Here is a 17,973-nt window from a genome sequence, read left to right on the forward strand (position 1 = left end):
TCTCTGCTCTGAGTTTTCATATGGGAGACTATGGCTCTCCCACAGCTACTAACATACATATACACGAGGTTCCAGACACGTTAAGTGACTGTAAATGGCTTTTTGGTCCCAGTTCTAAATTCCTGAAAGAACCCTCTCTCTCTCTCTCTCTCTGCCCCTCCCTGGCTTGTGCTCTCTCTCTCAAAAATAAATAAACATTAAAAAACAAAAATAAAGAGTTGGACGCTTACCAACTGAGCCACCCAGGTGCCCCAACTGTGAGGACATTTTTAAAGAAACATTTCATCTCTTTATAGCTCATCAGGAAGATTTTCATACACTACTCTTATAATAATCATTTCAGATTGATGTTAATTTTAGAAGTTCTAACATTAAAGAAAAAAAAGAACATGAAGTGTTTGTCACCTAGCATACTGAATGACCTTAGGCGCTGGATTTACCATAATTTCTTTTCTCTTTTTTTAAAAAAATTTTTAAATATTTATTCATTTTTGAGAGACAGAGAGAGACAGAGCACAAGTGGGGGAGGGGTAGAGAGAGAGGGAGACACAGAATCCGAAGCAGCCTCCAGGCTCTGAGCTGTCAGCACAGAGCCCGATGTGGGGCTCGAACTCACAAACCTCGACATCATGACCTGAGCGGAAGTCGAATGCTTAACCGACTGAGCCACCCAGGCGCCCCTCTTTTCTCTTTTTTTCTTGCATTTGTTTTTAATCTTTATTTTTGAGAGAGAGACAGCTTGTGAGCAGGGAGAAGCAGAGAGAGAGGGAGACACAGAATCCAAAGCACGTTCCAGGCTCTGAGCTGTCAGCACAGAGTCTGATGTGGGGCTCAAACTCACGAACTGTGAGATCACGACCTGTGAGATCACGACCTGAGCCAAAGTCAGACGCTTAACCCACTGAGCCACACAGGCGCCCCATCTTGCATTTTTTTAATTTAAAAAAAATTTTAAATTTTAATTATGATTAAAAAAATGTTTTAAGAGAGAGAGAGTGCACGAACTGGGGAGAGGGCAGAGGTAGAGAGAGAGAGAGAATTTTAAGCAGGTTTCATGCTCATCAAGGAGCACAATGCAGGGCTTGATCTCATGACCTTGGGATCATGACCTGAGCTGAAATCAAGAGTCAGATGCTCCACCGACTGAGCCACTCATGCGCCCCATCCCCAATCACTTTTTTTGAATAAGATTTTATTTTTATGTAATCTTTACACCCAACTTGAGGCTCAAACTTCACCACAGGAGCAAGAGTCACATACTGTACCAACTGAGCAAGCCAGGTGCCCCTCTTGCATTAGATCTTTGAAACATTTTTCCTACAAGAATAGAAACAACTAGTATACCTGGAGTACACAAAAGACTCTTGCTTTCTTATATTACTTTTTCATACCTTTACCCCGTTCATTTATCTCACCCCAAAAACCTGCTATGGGAAAACAGGGTTCCAGCTAATTTATTTTTGTTGGGGGAAGGTTTCATAAAGTCAATCACATGCACCATTGTCCTGTGGACTACTCATTAATCCCCTTTCAAGATATCTAGACCATTTACAGAAGCACCTGCTGTTGCCATTTAAAAATTTTACACTCAACGGGTGCCTGGGTGGCTCAGTCGGTTAAGTCGGTTAAGTGTCCGACTTCAGCTCAGGTCATGATCTCACGGTTTGTGAGCCTTGCATTGGGCTGTGTGCTGACAGCTCAGAGCCTGGAGCCTGCTTCGGATTCTGTGTCTCCCTCTCTCTGTTCCTACCCTGCTCACACTCTATCTCTCTCTGTCTCAAAAATAAATAAACATTAAAAAAAATTAAAAAATTTTACACTTAAAAAAGACTCAGTGCTACTCATTTGGTCTAAAAACCAGATGTGTAACTCACTTCAATACAAATTTGTCCCTTGCTTTTCTCAACCACTGTTATTTGGAAGTTCAGTATATCTAGTTCCTGTCTAATTCAAAAAGGACTATATGAGTGATTGAAGGGCTCTTTGGGTTAATGGTAAATAAGAAATATTAAAGACTGAAATATCACATGTGTATATGTGTATATGTGTATATGTGAACAATATACACATGATTAAGCTTCCCACCATATGTGTTGGGAAAAACACCAAAATTGGCTTATAATAAATGTGGACCACCTGAATAAAAATATACAGGACACCCTGAGGAAAACTGAAAAGCAAAATAATTTTGAACAAAAGGGTATGGCTAGCTATGGACACAACCGTAAAATAGATAACTGTCTACAAGTGAGTCCACAGTTTACCTAATCAATTTTGCTCTTTCCTGAGATTTGCCTTGGCTCCTTAATTTCCCAACTCTTTCCTGGTGCTTCACCAGATTGAAGCCTGTCTCTGTCATTCTACACTTGACTTTTATTTCATCCCTCCCTTTCTTGCTCAGCCGGACAAAGTCAGTGAGAGGGAGGTTATTATTGCTAAACTTCCCCCATTAGGCTCAAGGGCATCATTTCCAAAGACCTTCCTGTTCTTCAACTTTCACTTCAGTGATCTCAAAAAGGGAGCTTGTAAAAATAAGAAAACCTGGATTCAAATTCCAACTCTGCTCACCTGTGTTAACAAAAGTAAGTAACTTATTTTTAGGCCTTAGTGTTCTCAACATAGAATGATTGGGTCAGAGTAAATATATAATAGTTCTCACAGATATAGAAGACTAAAAGCTGGAGGTTGGAGACTCCAACCTTGTCTCTTCTACCTGTCAAAACTTACTTCTCTAGCTTATACTGATCACAAAGGGATGTACTTGCTCCTCAGACACAGCGGGTAGTAATATAATTAGTCCTTGTTAACATATTAATTTTCTTTCTCCACCCAGGTAACCAAATAAAAACGCAGACTTAGTAAGTGGGCTCTGAAAATATTCTGCTGGTAGAATATAATCCACTTTGAGGCTTGCTGAATTGTGAACTGGGCCCCTTCACCAGTCAAATCACATGTCAGAGGTATTGGCTTATTCATAAGGAGAAGCTGGACAGGATAGGGAGAAGCTTGCCTGGTCTCTCCTTCAACCCTGGAGAGGACAATGCAGAGGAGGAGGAAGCTGAGCAGAGTGCTGGGAGCATGGAGTCTGGAGCCAGCCTGCTTGGATTTCTTGCCTGGCACCATTACTCACTTGCTGGTGGTCTTGAGAAAGTTGCTCACTCCTTCAGTCACGTCAGTGTCATAATCTGCAAAATGATAAAAGTACTTTCCTGATTCGGTTGTTAAGAGATTTAAAATAAAAGATTAAAAAAATTTTTTTTAACATTTATTTATTTTTGAGACAGAGAGAGACAGAGCATGAATGGGGGAGAGTCAGAGAGAGAGGGAGACGCAGAGTCTGAAGCAGGCTCCAGGCTCTGAGCTGTCAGCACAGAGCCCAACGCGGGTCTCGAACTCATGGACCGCGAGATCATGACCTGAGCCGAAGTCGGATGCTCAACCGACTGAGCCACCCAGGCGCCCCTAAAAGATTAAAAGAAAGTACACATTCAATCAAAACTGTTAAGATGATGCAAAATTTCAAAAGTATTTTGTTGGTATTTAGGACTCTGACCATATATAAGTACAGATATTATCAATTACTATACCTATCATGAACTTTTGAATATCAACGATAGAGTTATTCTTATTTTCCTCTTCTCCTTCACATTATGGGAATTTCCAGTCATTCATATAGATTCACGGTATTTTAAAACTCTCAACCCATCTTCCCATTTACTCCATTTTCTTCTGTCTGGCATTCACAGTTTAATTATAGTTCTTCTTAATTATAGTGACCCTTCCATCTCCAGATTGATTGGCTTCTTATCCTGACCCTAATTTCTCTTTTTGCTTAGCAGTCAGTGTCATCAGAAGATATGGGAGACACAATGAAGCAGACAGGAAGAACAGGAAACAGGAACTGGAGTAGAGGTAATATATTGGCAACCAGCGGAGGAAGGAGTGTCTGGAGAGAGGGAAATAGGGAAGACAGCCAGAAACACTCAACCATCTGCAGTAGTGTCTGCTATGTTAGGCAGAACAGGGCCCCAAACAGAGGTGAGTAGGACTGCAAGGTGGTATCCAAGCCCAGGGAATTTGGGGGACTAGGGCTTGAGGCTGGTGTCAAAGCTGAAACAGAGGGCAATACCTTTTGTCTTTGATGTTTGGTCATGAACAGTTAAAATATGCCTGCACTTCAGAAGTGCTAGTGGTTAAGAGGACAGGCTCTGGAGGATTCAATAGCCAACTCTATTGTCAACTGTGTGACTTTGAATGAGTGGCTTAACCTTTCTTACCTTCAGTGTGAATTGTGACATGGAGATGCTCCTAAGAGCATGTAAGGTACCTAGCAGTATACTAACGGTGGCCAATATTATTGTTATTATTGTTTTTTTAATGTTCATTTATTTTTGTGAGAGAAAGTGGGGAGGGGCAGTCAGAGAGGGACAGGCCATCTGAAGCAGGCTCTGCACTGACAGCAGAGAGCCTGATGCAGGGCTCAAACTCACAAACCGTGAGATCAGGTCTTGAGACGAAGTCAGACGCTTAACCAACTGAGCCACCCAGGAGCCCCTGTTATTGTTGTTATTATTTACTATTGCTAAAATAGTATCACTCACTCTGACTCGCTGGCCAGTAGGAAAAAAACTGCAGAGAAGAAAGCAAATAAATGGTGGAAAAAACAAAGCTTTTGGTTTGCTTTTCTATTCTTTAGAGTGATCCAGGAAATGAATGAAAAGGAAAATTTCTATTAATCCATTTTAACTTAGTATCATGGAAGAAACAGTTAAATGCCCTTGAAAACTAGTCAGCTCACAAATATGGAAATTTATTTCAGAACTTTCCCTATGGAATATATTTATCTTTGTGTTTTAATTAACTACTATGGCATTTATCCTGAATTTTATTAAGAAACCAATTTCATTCAGAGACTCTAAAGATTAATATGATCTTAAATCACTAATAAAATGTCTTCATGTACATTTCATTTGGATTTTTAATTTTTATAATAAAGATAAGTAGGCAAATCTGCTTACAAAAATTGGTTTTATCATGGAAAATATTAGAAATTCTAACTAGAATAAAATATAATCCATCTTCAACACTTCAGATATTTTTTAATGTTTATTTTTTTGAGAGAGAGAGAGAGAGAGAGAGAGAGAGAGAGAGAGACAGAGCACAAGCGGGGGAGGGGCAGAGAGAGACAGAGACACGGAATCCAAAGCAGGCTCCAGGCTCTGAGCTATCAGCACAGAGCCCCCCCCCCCCCCCCACATGGGGCTCGAACTCATGATCATGACCTGAGGTGAAGTTCAATGCTCAACCGACTGAGCCACCTTGGTGCCCTGACACTTCAAATTATTTTAATAAAGCAATAAAATGTATGCTAAAAGTAATTTATTTGTTAATAGAATTAATAAAATGCTTCCAAGTAAAGTACTATCTTAAAGAGAAGGCTGCTTTAAAAATATATCAAGAACTCAAAGTATGAAATGACTTTAAGTACTTATTTTATTAGAAAACATTCCATGGTAAAATTACATGTGCAACTCATGTAGATTTAACTTCTCTTCCATATTCAAAACTTGGTACTTTCTGATGGCATTTGATGATGCAAATTTCATTTTCAAGAATTGTTTCATTGGATTCTGGAAACTTAACATGTCCCCCCTGAAATTATTTTGTTTTTGACCATTCTCTGAAGAAAGCCTCTTATAACTTGTTTAACATATGACATTTAAGAGATTCTAATTCATACAAGGCAAAATGATACCTCAAACAAAAGCGAGTCTGGAGACTCAGTCCCTTTCAGAACCAGAGTATGGGAGAGTTATGAATAATATTTTCATAGAAGCCCAGAAAGGGGTGGTGGGAGGGATGGATACAGTGGCTTATAAATAAGGTAGGCTAATACCAGAATAAAACTTGGACAATAGCGCCCAGACCACTCATTCTTTAGGGAGAAGCAAAAGAAGAGATTTTTCTGGTTGTTCTTGAAAGTCTACATAATTGGTGGTAACCTGGGGATTTGCCCATCTGTAATGAGGGAATCCAACAGGTTTAAAGGCTGTATCAGTAATTCAAAATTTACTACTGCAGAATGCCCTTGTAGTAGCTCACTTCCAACATGGCCCCAGGGATCTTCACTGGTGGTAAGGCACAGGTGTGCATGTGCGTGTGTGACTCTTGAGGCTAGGTCAGAAAACACAGCACAGAATTCCCTTCTCTTGGACTACTCACTTCGAAATGTTGTAAGAGAATATAGCATTATTTAATCAGCTGTAACTCAAAGTGTCCAAGGATTATCTCAAGAAAGAGAATTTCCAGTTTGGGAAGGGCAATGATTTACTGGCTACCAGTAGGAGAATTTAGTCTTCTTTGGTGTTCCTCATGATATCACTCCCATCCCTAAACTGGCCCTAAAAGGTCCTTTTCCCATTTAACATTCTGATATAAAAGGGGGAAAAACCTCTTCTCCTGGTTAATCTACCATACTAAAGCCAGGCTGGAACTTTAAAAATACTTTCTTAGGTAAATAAGAGAGAATAAAGGGTAAATAAACAGAAAAGAAGTACAGAGGCATTCTATCTAATACACACATTATACCATTTCATTTCTAGTTAGTCTACATAATTGCATGTATATGTATATAAATGCATGGAAAATGTCAGGAAGCTGAAATGCTAAACTATCATTTATGGTTACCTGTGGAAGGGTAGAGGTGTGTAATGACAGATATGTGTGAAGGGTGAGGAGTGGAAAGGGAAATCGAGAAGGAAATGAGGAGACTTGGTTTTTAAAAAGTCTGTTTTGTATTATTTGAAAATTGACGATGAGAATGTATTAATGAGACACTTGCATAATTAAAAAATAAATTGTATAATAAAAAAAAGAGGCAAGAGCAATTGAGTTACAACCCGGAGACCTCTTATTCTATGATCATTAACTAGGACTACTGACCACATCACCCCTTTCCTACTGAACCTGAGGTCTTCAGAATGTTTGCTACAAACTTTTTCAGTTTCTTACTTGGCTAGCTTCCACAAAGGATGTGTTTTTCCAAGACCCACTCTCAAAGAGCTAACCCCAAAGACCTAAGTTTGGCACCTTCAAGGCCAGTACTAAGAAAGCAGATTGCTCCGTCTCCTATTCCACTAGTCAGTGATTGGAAAACTAATTCTGGGTAAAAAAACCACTCCAAAACACAGTGTTTAAAACAAGGATTTTTTTCGGCAGGTCACTGGCTCCAAGTTGGGGATGGTTCTAGACCACCTCATGTCTCTCATTCTTCTTGTCCCAGCAGACTACCAAGTCATGTTCTTCACATTGTGAAAGGCAAGTGTGGGAGGGAGGCAAGCAGAAACATGCAAAATCTCCTAAAAACAGGCTCAGAACTGTTACACTGTCACTTCTGCCCATATTCCTTCAGCCAAAAGCAAGTGGAATAATCTAAGCCCGACATCAGTGGGGTGGAGAAACTTTCTATCTCCAATCAGGAGAAATGCAAAGCCACATTTTAAAGAACATGCACTGAAGAATTGGAAACATGATGTTATTTACCATTGTTATCTGCCTGGGACTTTCCAGTTTACTTCCAATTGGCAGTTGGAGAGAGACGTTTCTTCTCATGGTAGCTGAAAACTGGAATGATTTCACCCAGCAGGTGAGATCTGTTCCTAACTATAGGAATTAGGCTTTGTCCTTGCATGCTCCTTATATGACATGTTAATGTCATAGACATTCAGTAGTATAATTAATTCCTTACAAATATCCAGTGGACAACGGTTCCCTATTTTTGGAAATAGAAGATTAAAAATACTGCCCTAGAAAGGGTGCTAGGTTTGTAGTATTCTGTTGTTTTGTGTGTGTGTGTGTGTTAAAGTTTTGAATTCTTTAGTTCAAAAGAATGCCGAGTCGCCATGTTTTAGAACTCAGGAATTCATAAAACTTCATCAGAGTTCAGAAGATCTCTTTGACTAACCCTATTTGCTATCCAGTCTCCCCCTACATTTCAAAGTAAAAATCTATGAAGGAGTCACCAGAGTTGCTTTTTCAGACAGGAAAGGAAGAATCCCACTCCCACCTCCGCACCCCCAGTAAATAAAAAGGCATTAATAGCTTTAAAAAAGAAAGAGATCATTAAATTCTTAGGTTCTTCAAAGACAAATGAGTGGGGCCTCCTGTGGTCCTCTGACATTTGAGACCTGCTCTAAGGTTATTTCCATGGTTCCCACGTTACTTTCAAGAACAGCTATCACTTGTATTCCTTAGGGTTTTCTTTTCTCTCCTGGCTGGTTCTGGAACTGCAAAAAGACTAAGGCTGGAGTCCAGAAATGAACCTGGCGAATACTGCGCCAGGTCTATCGGAGTGGGGCTGCAGGAGCCCGACAGAGGGCTAGAATTAGTCCCTCCACACACCGGGACAGTCATCGCTCTTTGTTAAAGAAACAAATACAAGAAAATGCGGCGGCGGCGAAGCGTGGTGGTGGGGGAATAGATTGTGCCACAACTTTGCGTTTGTAGGCTTAACTGTGCGTAAGAAAGATCATTAGTGAGGCGCTCCAAACGCAGGACAGTCCAGGACACCGTGTCATTGGCTTTTATGCATTTGAAGGCGCGTGAGTGCCCTGCTCAGAGGTTCCCCTTTGTGTGAAAGTGGGGAAACCAGAAGCATGCAGCTACTGCTGGGTTTTCATTTTAGAATTCGTTAGGCACTGCGACCAAAATACCCCCGCACCAACACACTCCCGCATTCTCGCACCAACAATACTCGGACTTGAGTTACTCAACCGAGCTGACCGAGCGAGGAGCGACAATGGCTTGGTGCGGGCGCCCGCAGCTCGGGGGGCAGCGCCAAGGGGCCGCCCGCCGCGCTCCGCAGCTGCGCGCTGAGCCCCGCCACCCGACCGTCAGCAAACGCGGGCACCAACCGCCGCGCGGCCCGGCCGTTGGGCGGGTGGTAATTTCTGGGAATGGGGCGGGGTCGCGGGTGTACAAGGCCGGGCGCCTGCGAGCGAGGAGGAGGAGCGGGCGGCGCCGAGGGCGCGAGGTTGGAGGGGCGGTGCGCCACAAGCGTCACTGACCGAGGAGGGGCCGGGGCGGGGCTGGCGGCGCGCTCGCACCCCCACCTTTTACTTAGCCCAGGCTGAGTGGAGAGTGGAAAGGGCTAGGAGTTTCTCCCGCCCCCGGCCCCCGGTAACTGTCAGACTGCCCGAGTGCGGAACAGTCCCTGGAGAAGGGCGGGAGTCCAGAGCTGGGGATGGAGTGACAGCCAGGGCCCGCGGAGGCTTCTGAGAGTGGCGAGGGTGTGTGCGTGCGGTCCCGGCCAGCTGGGAGAAGCGGGCGGGCGCTGCAGGTGCACGCGCGGCCCCGCCACCCCCACGCGCCTGCCCGCGTCTTGGGGCTCCGGCACCAGTCCGGGGTTGGAGAGTGGGATGGGGGAGCCCAGAGCAGGGCGCGGGACAAGTGCCCAGAGTCTTTACCTGAGAAGGCGGGTTTGGTAGAAGTTGGGGGATAAGGGACGGGCGAGAGTCGAGACAGCCACCGAAGCAGGTTGGCCGGTTAGGGGGCCGGTGGGGCCCTGCCGGGTATAAATAGCCAGCCCTGGTTTGACAGACGCAGCGGTGACTGGCTGTGCTGCCCCCCCCCCCCCCTCGCCGCGTGGGGAGGGGAGGAGCGCTCGGAGCGGGCGGGGTGGGGGAGGCGGACTCGAGTGTCCTGGTGGCGGCGGTAGGAGGCCGAGGGGGAGGAGCTGAAGCGGGGGGTGGAGGGAGGGGGCCGGGAGCGGGGCGAGGGCGGGGGCCACCATTGCTCCCCGCGCCGGGCTCTGTGTCGCCGCCGTCGCCTCGGCGGTTGGGGATCCGTGGGGCGGCGCGGGCGGGGGGCGCTGCGCGGGCCGGCTCGCCGCTGTTTTGTTTCCTCTTCTCCCACTGGAGCGGCTCGGGCTGCCGGGGAGGCCCCGGCTCCCTCGGGACGCCCGGCCAGCGGCGGCGGCGGTGCTAGTCCTCGGCCCTGCCGGGAGGGAAAGCGACGCCGTGGTCTTCCCGGGCGACGCGGAGAGCAGGTAAGAGCGCGGGCAGCCGAGGCTGGTGGGAGGGAGCGCGGAGGGCGCGGCGATAAAGCCTCGCCGTCCCGAGTGCCTCCTCCTCCCTCCGCACCCCCGCCCCGCGCCTGTGTTGTTTGCTCCGGGGTTTGCCGAGGGTTTTCCGGAGGCTGTGGCGGTGACAACGGCTAGGAACTGGGGAAGGGGGCTCAGTGCCCCCAGGCAACGGTCGGGAAGCGGGACTTGGAGAAAGGGGAAGGCGCGCTGCGCGCCTGCCCGCGGGGAGCACAGGGCGCGGGGCAGGGCTGAGGGAAGAGGTTACGGACCCCGGCGGAGGGGGGGGGGGATGGGCCGAGCGCAGCTGGTCTCGCTGTGTTTACATCTCCGCGCGAGTCACCTCTGCCGAGAAGCGGACTGAACTGACCCGCCTTATCCCGCGGGGAGGCCAGGGCGGGGGTCCGGCTCCGGAGGAAGCGCGTCCTGGGAGGGTCGGGTAGGGCGGGAGGCTGCGGCCGGCGCCGGGGCAGGGCAGCGAGATCGGGGCGGGTCCTGGAAGGCTCGGGCCGCTCGGGGTGGCGTGGAGGGCTGGAAACCAGTTTCCTTCCCCGTCCGGCCTTATCGCCGCCTCTTACCTTTCCTTCTCTCCGCGGCTAGCTTGCCTGGCAGGTTGTACTCGGTTCTTCTTTTATTCTCACTTTCCACTCCGGCCCCTTGCTGCCACTTCCCCCAATTCCCCTGGGGGTAGGGAGGTTTGGCTGTGATAGGAATCTGTTTTTTAAACCAAACAAAAACGGGCTCGGTAACACGCGCGTCCAATGACCGCCTTCTGGATCCTCTGTTGGGGAAGCTGTCCCCTTGGGACCGTGCTACTGGATGTTTGGGGGCGCGGGAAAGGAACGGTTAGGGCTCTGCTAGGGTTGGTGCTGACTGACGGAGCAGCTTTGAGAGCAAGGTAGCCGAGGCGCCCCCCCCCCCTCCCCCGACCTCCGACCCCAGACCCCGCTCCGTTGGGCATTTTTATTCCACGTCGATAAAGGACAGAAAAAATATTCCATAAGGCCAAGAGTAATCCCGATTGCAGTTTCTTATGTGCCAGCATCCTGGGCTCTCTTTCTGGGAGCTAGATTAGCTGCAGAACCACCTTTAAGTTCTTAGTACTTGTTTAAATGAGTGGGGGGGGGGGGGGCTCTTCATTCTAAAACTAAAATTTCCCCCGTTCATGAACATTTTACTTTAGCTTTGGGGCTTTAATTTTAATCCAGTGATGATAAAACAGTAATCTTGTCTTTGGTAATCAGATTTGCTTTTCTTTTTACCTATGAGTCAGTATGGAGAGGCAAATTATGCACTTTCTATAGTGCCAGAATCACAGAAGAATGTACAGTTTACCAACGTAGAATTGGATATTTTCGTATCAGAGTTTCTTCCTCTCTTTAAAAGGTAGAATGATTTTATATAAGCCTGGAAATTATTGAATTTCATTTAAGGAATTAAGGAATGATTAAACTTTACATATATATGTGTATACATATACATATATATGTAGGGCAATCCAGTTTATGCAGGGCGTTCATATGACTGTCAATGAACTATCTCCTAGGAAACACATGAAGTAGAAAATTGAAGTATCTTGGGCATTTGAAATCTGAATATTTAATGTCAAATTTATTTTTTAAGGTTAGTGACTTAACTAATTACTTTGATTAATCATTGCTTCTCATTTCAGATGTATACTCATTTACAAAATAATCAGTATGATTGGAAGGTGTTTGTAACTTTGAGATTTTTTTGTCCTAAATAAATAGATTGGTAACTTTGGCTGTGGTAGTCCTACCAGTGTTGATGGCTTTACCTACTCATAGATTGTACACCAGTGGTTTTTTTTTTGTAGCAGTTTTATTGAGATATAATTCATATACCATTCAGTTCAGCAATTTAAAGTGTACAGTAATTTTGAATATATTCACAGAGTTGTGCAACCATCACCATAATCAGTTTTGGAACATTTTCATTATGGGAAAAGTAGCTCTGTACGGTTTAGTGGTTACTCCCCTCCCCCTCCCCCCACCCCCCCAAGATTCCCAGCTCTAGGCAACCACTCATCTGTCTCTATAGATTTGCTTATTCTGGGCATTTTATATAAATGGAGTCATACAATATGTGATTTTTCATGACTGGTTTCTTTCACTTAGCATAAAGTTTTCAAAGTTCACATGTTGTAGCATGTGTCATTATTTTTATTGCTGAGTAATAGTCTATTATATGGATGTACCACATTATTAATCTATTAGTTGGACATTTGAGTTTCCACTTTTTAGCTATTATAAACAATGCCACTGTGAACATTTTTGTATTAGTTTTTGTGTGGCTGTGTTTTCATTTCTCTTAGGTATGTACACAGCATAGAAAATTAATATGCACAAGTCTGTTGCATTTCCATACACTAATAATGAACTATCAGAAAGAGAGATTAAGAAAACAATCCCATTCACAATTGCATCAAAAAGATTAAGATACTGGGGTGCCTGGTTGGCTCAGTCAGTTAAGCAACTTTGAGTCAGGTCATGATCTTGTGGTTTGTGAATTCGAGCCCTGTGTCAGGCTCTGTGCTGACTGTGGAGCCTGGAGTCTGCTTCAGATTCTGTGTCTTCCTCTCTCTTTGCCCCTCCCCCATGCATGCACACTCTCTTTGTCTCTCTCCCTCTCTCTCAAAAATAAACATTAAAAAAAATTTTTTTTTAAAAAGAATAAAATACCAAGGAGTAAATTTAACCAAGGAGTTAAAAGACATTACTCTGAAAACCGTAAAACATTGATGAAAGAAATTAAAGATAATACAAACAAATGGAAAGATAAACCATACTCATGGATTATAAGAATTAATATTGTTAAAATGTCCATATTATCCAAAGCAATCTACAGATTCAGTGTAATCTCTATCAAAATTCCAATGGCATTTTTTTTTGTAGAAGTAGAACAGATAATCCCAAAATTTGTATAGAACCACAAAAGACCCCATATAGCCCAAGCAGTCTTGTGAAAGAAGAACAAACCTAAAGATACCAGGCTCCCTGATTTCAAACTATACTACAAAGCTATAGTAGTCAAAATGGTATGGTACTTGCACAAAAACAGACACCTAGATCAATAGAACAGAGTAGAGTCCAGAAACAAACCCATGCTTATAAAGTTAATTAATCTTCAGCAGAGGAGGCCAGAAGCTACCACAGGGAAAAGACAGTCTCTTCAATACATGGTGCTGGGAAAATTGGACAACTACATGGCAAAAGAATGAAACTGGACCACTTTATTATTTTATTGCTTATTTAATTTAAAAATTTTTAAATGTTTTATTTTTGAGAGAGAGAGACAGAGACAGTGTGAGCAGGAAAGGGGCAGAGAGAGAGGGAAACACAGAATCCGAAGCAGGCTCCAGGCTCTGAGCTGTCAGCACAGAGCCTGACAGGGGGCCTGAACTCACACAAACTGTGAGATCATGACCTGAGCTGCAGTCGGATGCTTAACCGACTGAGGCACCCCGGTGCTCTATTTTTTATTTTTTAAGTAAGTTCTACATCCAGTGTGAAGCCTGAACTCATTACCCTGAGATCAAGAGCTGAGTACTCCACAGATTGAGCCATTCAGGTGCCCCTGGACCACTTTCTTACATAGGAAAATAAACTCAAAGTGGATTAAAGACTTAAATGTAAAACCAAAAACCATAAAAATCCTGAAGCAAACATAAACAGTAAACTTTTGGACATGTGCCTGAGCAGTATTTTTTTGCATCTGTCTCCTCAGGTAAGGGCAGCAAAAGAAAAGTAAGTAGGACTACATCAGACTGAAAAGCTGATGAAGGGGCACCTGGGTGGCTCAGTCGGTTGAGCGTCTGACTTCGGCTCAGGTCACGATCTCACGGCTGACAGGTTCGAGCCCCACGTCGGGCTCTGTGCTGACAACTCAGAGCCCGGAGCCTGCTTTGGATTCTGTGTCTCCCTCTCTCTCTGCCCCCCCCCCCCCTCGCTCATGCTCTGTCTCAAAAATAAATAAACATTAAAAAACATTTTTTTAAATAAAAAAAAAAAAAGCTGATGAAACCATTAGTGAAGGAGACCATCAACAGAATGAAAAGGCAACCTCCTGAATGGGAGATGATACTTGTAAATGATGTAACTGATAAGGGGTCAATATTCCAAAATATAGAAAGAACTTACAACTCAATATATTAAAAAATCCAATTAAAAAATGGGCAGAGAACCCAAATAGACATTTCTCCAAAAAGACATACAGGTGGCAAACAGACACACGAAAAGGTGCTCAACATCCCTAATCATCAAGGAAATGCAGGTCGAAACAACAATGAGATATCACTTCACACATGTTAGAATGGCTACTATCAAAAAGACAAGAAATAACAAGGGTTGGCAAGGATGTGGAGGAAAGAGAGCTCTTGTGTAGTGTTCATGGGAATGCAAAATGGTGTAGCTACTATGGAAAACACTATGGAGTTTCTGCAAAATAAAAGTAGGACTATCGTACAGTCCGGCAAATCCACTTCTGGTTATTTGAAGAAAATGAAAATACTAATTTTAAAAGATATACGCACCCTGTGTTCATAGCAGCATTACTTAGTATGGGCAAGATATGGAAGCAACCTGAGTGTCCATCAATACATGAACGGATAAAGATGTGGTATATAGACAGTAGAATATTACTTAACCATAAAAAAGAGTGAAATCTTGCCATTTGCAACAACGTGAATGGATCTAGGAGGTATTATACTACGTGAAATAAGTCAGAGGCAAATACTGTATGATATTACTTATATCAAATGAACAACAAAAAAAATGAACAACAAAACAGAAACAGGCCCATAGATACACAGAACAATTTGGTGGTTGCCAGAGGGGAGGGGGGACAAGGGGATGGAAAAAATAGGGGAAGGAGTTAGAAGGTACCAACTTCCAGTTGTAAAATAAATTAAGACATAAATATTCAATGTAGAGCACAAGAAATATAATTAATCTGTAACAACCTTGTATGGTGGTGATAGATGGTAGCTAGATTTATTGTGATGATTGCTCTGTAATCTATGTAAATGTTAAATTTCTATGTCATACACTTGAAACTAATATGTCAGCTACACTTCAATTTAAAAAATTAGTATCTTGAGTTATTTAAAGCCCAAAATGAATCCATTTTGAGTGCACAATTCAGTTAATTTTATTTTTATTTTTATTTGTTTTTCCCAAACTAGAATGATATACTACCTTACACCTGTCAGAATGGCTAAAATTAACAACACAGGAAACAACAGATGTTGGTGAGGATGCAGAGAAAGAGGAACCCTCTTTTGCTGTTGGTGGGAATGCAAACTGGTACAGCCACTCTGGAAAACTTTTTGAGGTTCCTCAAAAAGTTAAAAATAGAACTACCCTACTGCCCAGCAATTGCACTAGTAGGTATTTACCCAAAGGATACAAAAATACTGATTCGAAGGGGTACATGTACCCCAATGTTTATAGCAGCAGTATCAACAATAGCCACATTATGGAAAGAGGCCAAATGTCCATCGACTGATGAATAGATAAATAATATGTGGTATAGGGGTGCCTGGGTGGCTCAGTCAGTTAGACGCTCGACTCTTGATTTCAGCTCAAGTTTTCATCTCACGGTTCTTGAGATTGAGCCCTGCATCGGGCTCTCGGCTGACAGCACAGACCTGCTTTGTATTCTCTGTCTCCCTCTCTCTTTGCCCTTCCGTCTCTTGTGTGTGCGTGTGCACTCTCTCTCAAAATAAATAAACATTAAAAAAAGAAAATGCAGTGTATAAATATATATACACAATGCAATATTATTCAGCCATAAAAACAATTCAGTTATTTTTAGTAAACATATAGAATTGTTATACTGTCATTATAAGCCAGTTTTCTTTTCTTTTCTTTCTTTCTTCCTTCCTTTCTTTCTTTCTTTCTTTCTTTCTTTCTTTCTTTCTTTCTTTCTTTCTTTCTTCTTACAAACTTTAATTCAGCAAAGAAAGGTCTGTAAGAGAGGACTGGGGAGATGACACTCCCCTGGGACTCCCCAGAATCAGGGGAGGGAGCCTGGTGGCCCAGCCAGCCAAGGGGAGGGCCCAGGGTCTTCTCAGGCCACCAGGTCCTGCTTGGTGATCGGGACAGAGCTTTATATGCGTGAAGTTGCTGGACTCAGCACTGGGCCAATGGGAGGCCAGGGAGGCCAGCTCCAGGTGGTCTATCCTAGGGATGGAGAAGTGGAGCTCATCTTCAACATGGTGGGAGACAGCGATGGCAGAGACTGAGTGGGATGCACAGTATCTGACTCCCACAGACTGACAGCAGGACTGGTTTAAACTTACAAGCCAGTTTCAGAACATTTTTGTCCCCTCCCCAAAATTACTTCTAGTCTGTTTGCATTTACCCTCAATCCCCCACCCCCATCCCAGGCAACCACTGACTTGTGTTTTGTCTCTATAGATTTGCCTTTTCTGGGTAGTTCATAGGAATGGAATCACACAAGAAACATCGGCCTTCTTTCACTTAGCATAATGTTTTTTGGGGTTTATCAATATTGTAGCATGTACCAGTATTTTGTTCCTTTTTATTGCTGAATAGTATTCTACTGTATGGATATACAACATCTTGTTTATTATTGACCAGTTGGTAGGCATTTGGATGGTTTCCAGTTTTGACTGTTGCAAATAATGCAGCTTGAACATTTGAATACAAGTCTTTATGTGAATATATGCTTTCATTCTCTTGGGTAGATACTAGGAATAGAATTGCTGGCTTATCTATTTAACTGTTTAAGAACCTGCCAAACTGTTTTCTAAAGTGGCCATATGTTTACGTTTCAAACAGCAGCGTAAGAGAGTTCCAGTTTCTTCACATCCTTGTCAACACTAGTTATTGTCTGTCTTTTTTGTTATAGCTATTCTAGTAGGTATGAAGTGGTTAACTTATTGTGGTTTAAATTCACATTTTCTTAAAGACTCAAGGCATTGAGCATTTCATGTAATTATTCATTCATATATCCCTTTTGTTGAAATAACCATTCAAATCTTTTGCCTGTTTTAAAAAAATATTATTATAGAGTTGTAAAAGTTATATATTCTGGATGTAAGAGTCCTTTATTAGATACATGATTTGCACATATTTTCTCCTCGTCTGTGGCTTGTCTTTTCATTTTTTTATTGGAGGCCTTTGAAGTGCAATAATTAAACTTTTTTTTTAGAGTTTTAATTTTTTAATTTTTTCAGATTTTTAATGTTCATTTTTGAGAGAGAGAGAGAGAGCAGGAGAGGGGCAGAAAGAGATGGAGACAGAGAATCTGAAGCAGGCTCCATGCTGTCAGCACAAAGCCTGACATGGGGCCCGAACCCACAAACCGCGAGATGATAAACTGAGCTGAAGTCAGACACTCAACTGACTGAGCCACCCAGTACCCCTAGAGTTTTTATTCTTTAAGTAAGCTCTAGGCCCAGTGTGGGGCTTGAACTCATGACCTCACAGTCAAGAGTCATATGCTCTACTGACTGAGCCAGCCAGGAGCCCCCTTCCCCCAAATTTTAATTTTGATGGAGTTTAATTTCCCACTTTTTTTCTTTTATAGATCATTAAATTTTTTTTTAATGTTTATTAGTTTTTTGAGAGAGAGAGAGAGAGAGGGAGAGGTAGGGGCAGAGAGAGAGGGAGACACAGAGTCCGAAGCAGGCTCCATCCAGGCTCTGAGCTGTCAGCACAGAGTGCGACATGGGGCTCAAACCCACAAGCTGTGAGATCATGACCTGAGCTGAAGTCAGACGCTTAACTGACTGAGCCACCCACGTGCCCCTATAGATCATTCTTTTGTTGTAAGAACTCTTTGCCTAATCCAAGATATTGAGGATTTTCTCTTTTGTTTTCTTCTAGATCTTTTATAATTTTCGCTCT

General features: G+C 43.3%; 1 protein-coding gene across 6 annotated transcripts in view; it reads left to right on the forward strand.

Annotated features, from left to right (window-relative positions):
- Window positions 1–9,905: 9,905 nt before the first annotated feature.
- ELF2 (E74 like ETS transcription factor 2) overlaps window positions 9,906–17,973 on the forward strand; it is a 92,791-nt gene continuing 84,723 nt past the window's right edge. For all 6 annotated transcript variants that reach the window (XM_027066248.2, XM_027066264.2, XM_027066274.2 and 3 more), the window contains exon 1: window positions 9,906–10,045. The gene's annotated coding sequence lies outside the window, so the exon portion shown is untranslated. The remainder of the gene's footprint in view (window positions 10,046–17,973) is intronic.

Source organism: Acinonyx jubatus, chromosome B1, assembly GCF_027475565.1.
Source record: "Acinonyx jubatus isolate Ajub_Pintada_27869175 chromosome B1, VMU_Ajub_asm_v1.0, whole genome shotgun sequence".
Lineage (NCBI taxonomy): Eukaryota > Metazoa > Chordata > Mammalia > Carnivora > Felidae > Acinonyx > Acinonyx jubatus.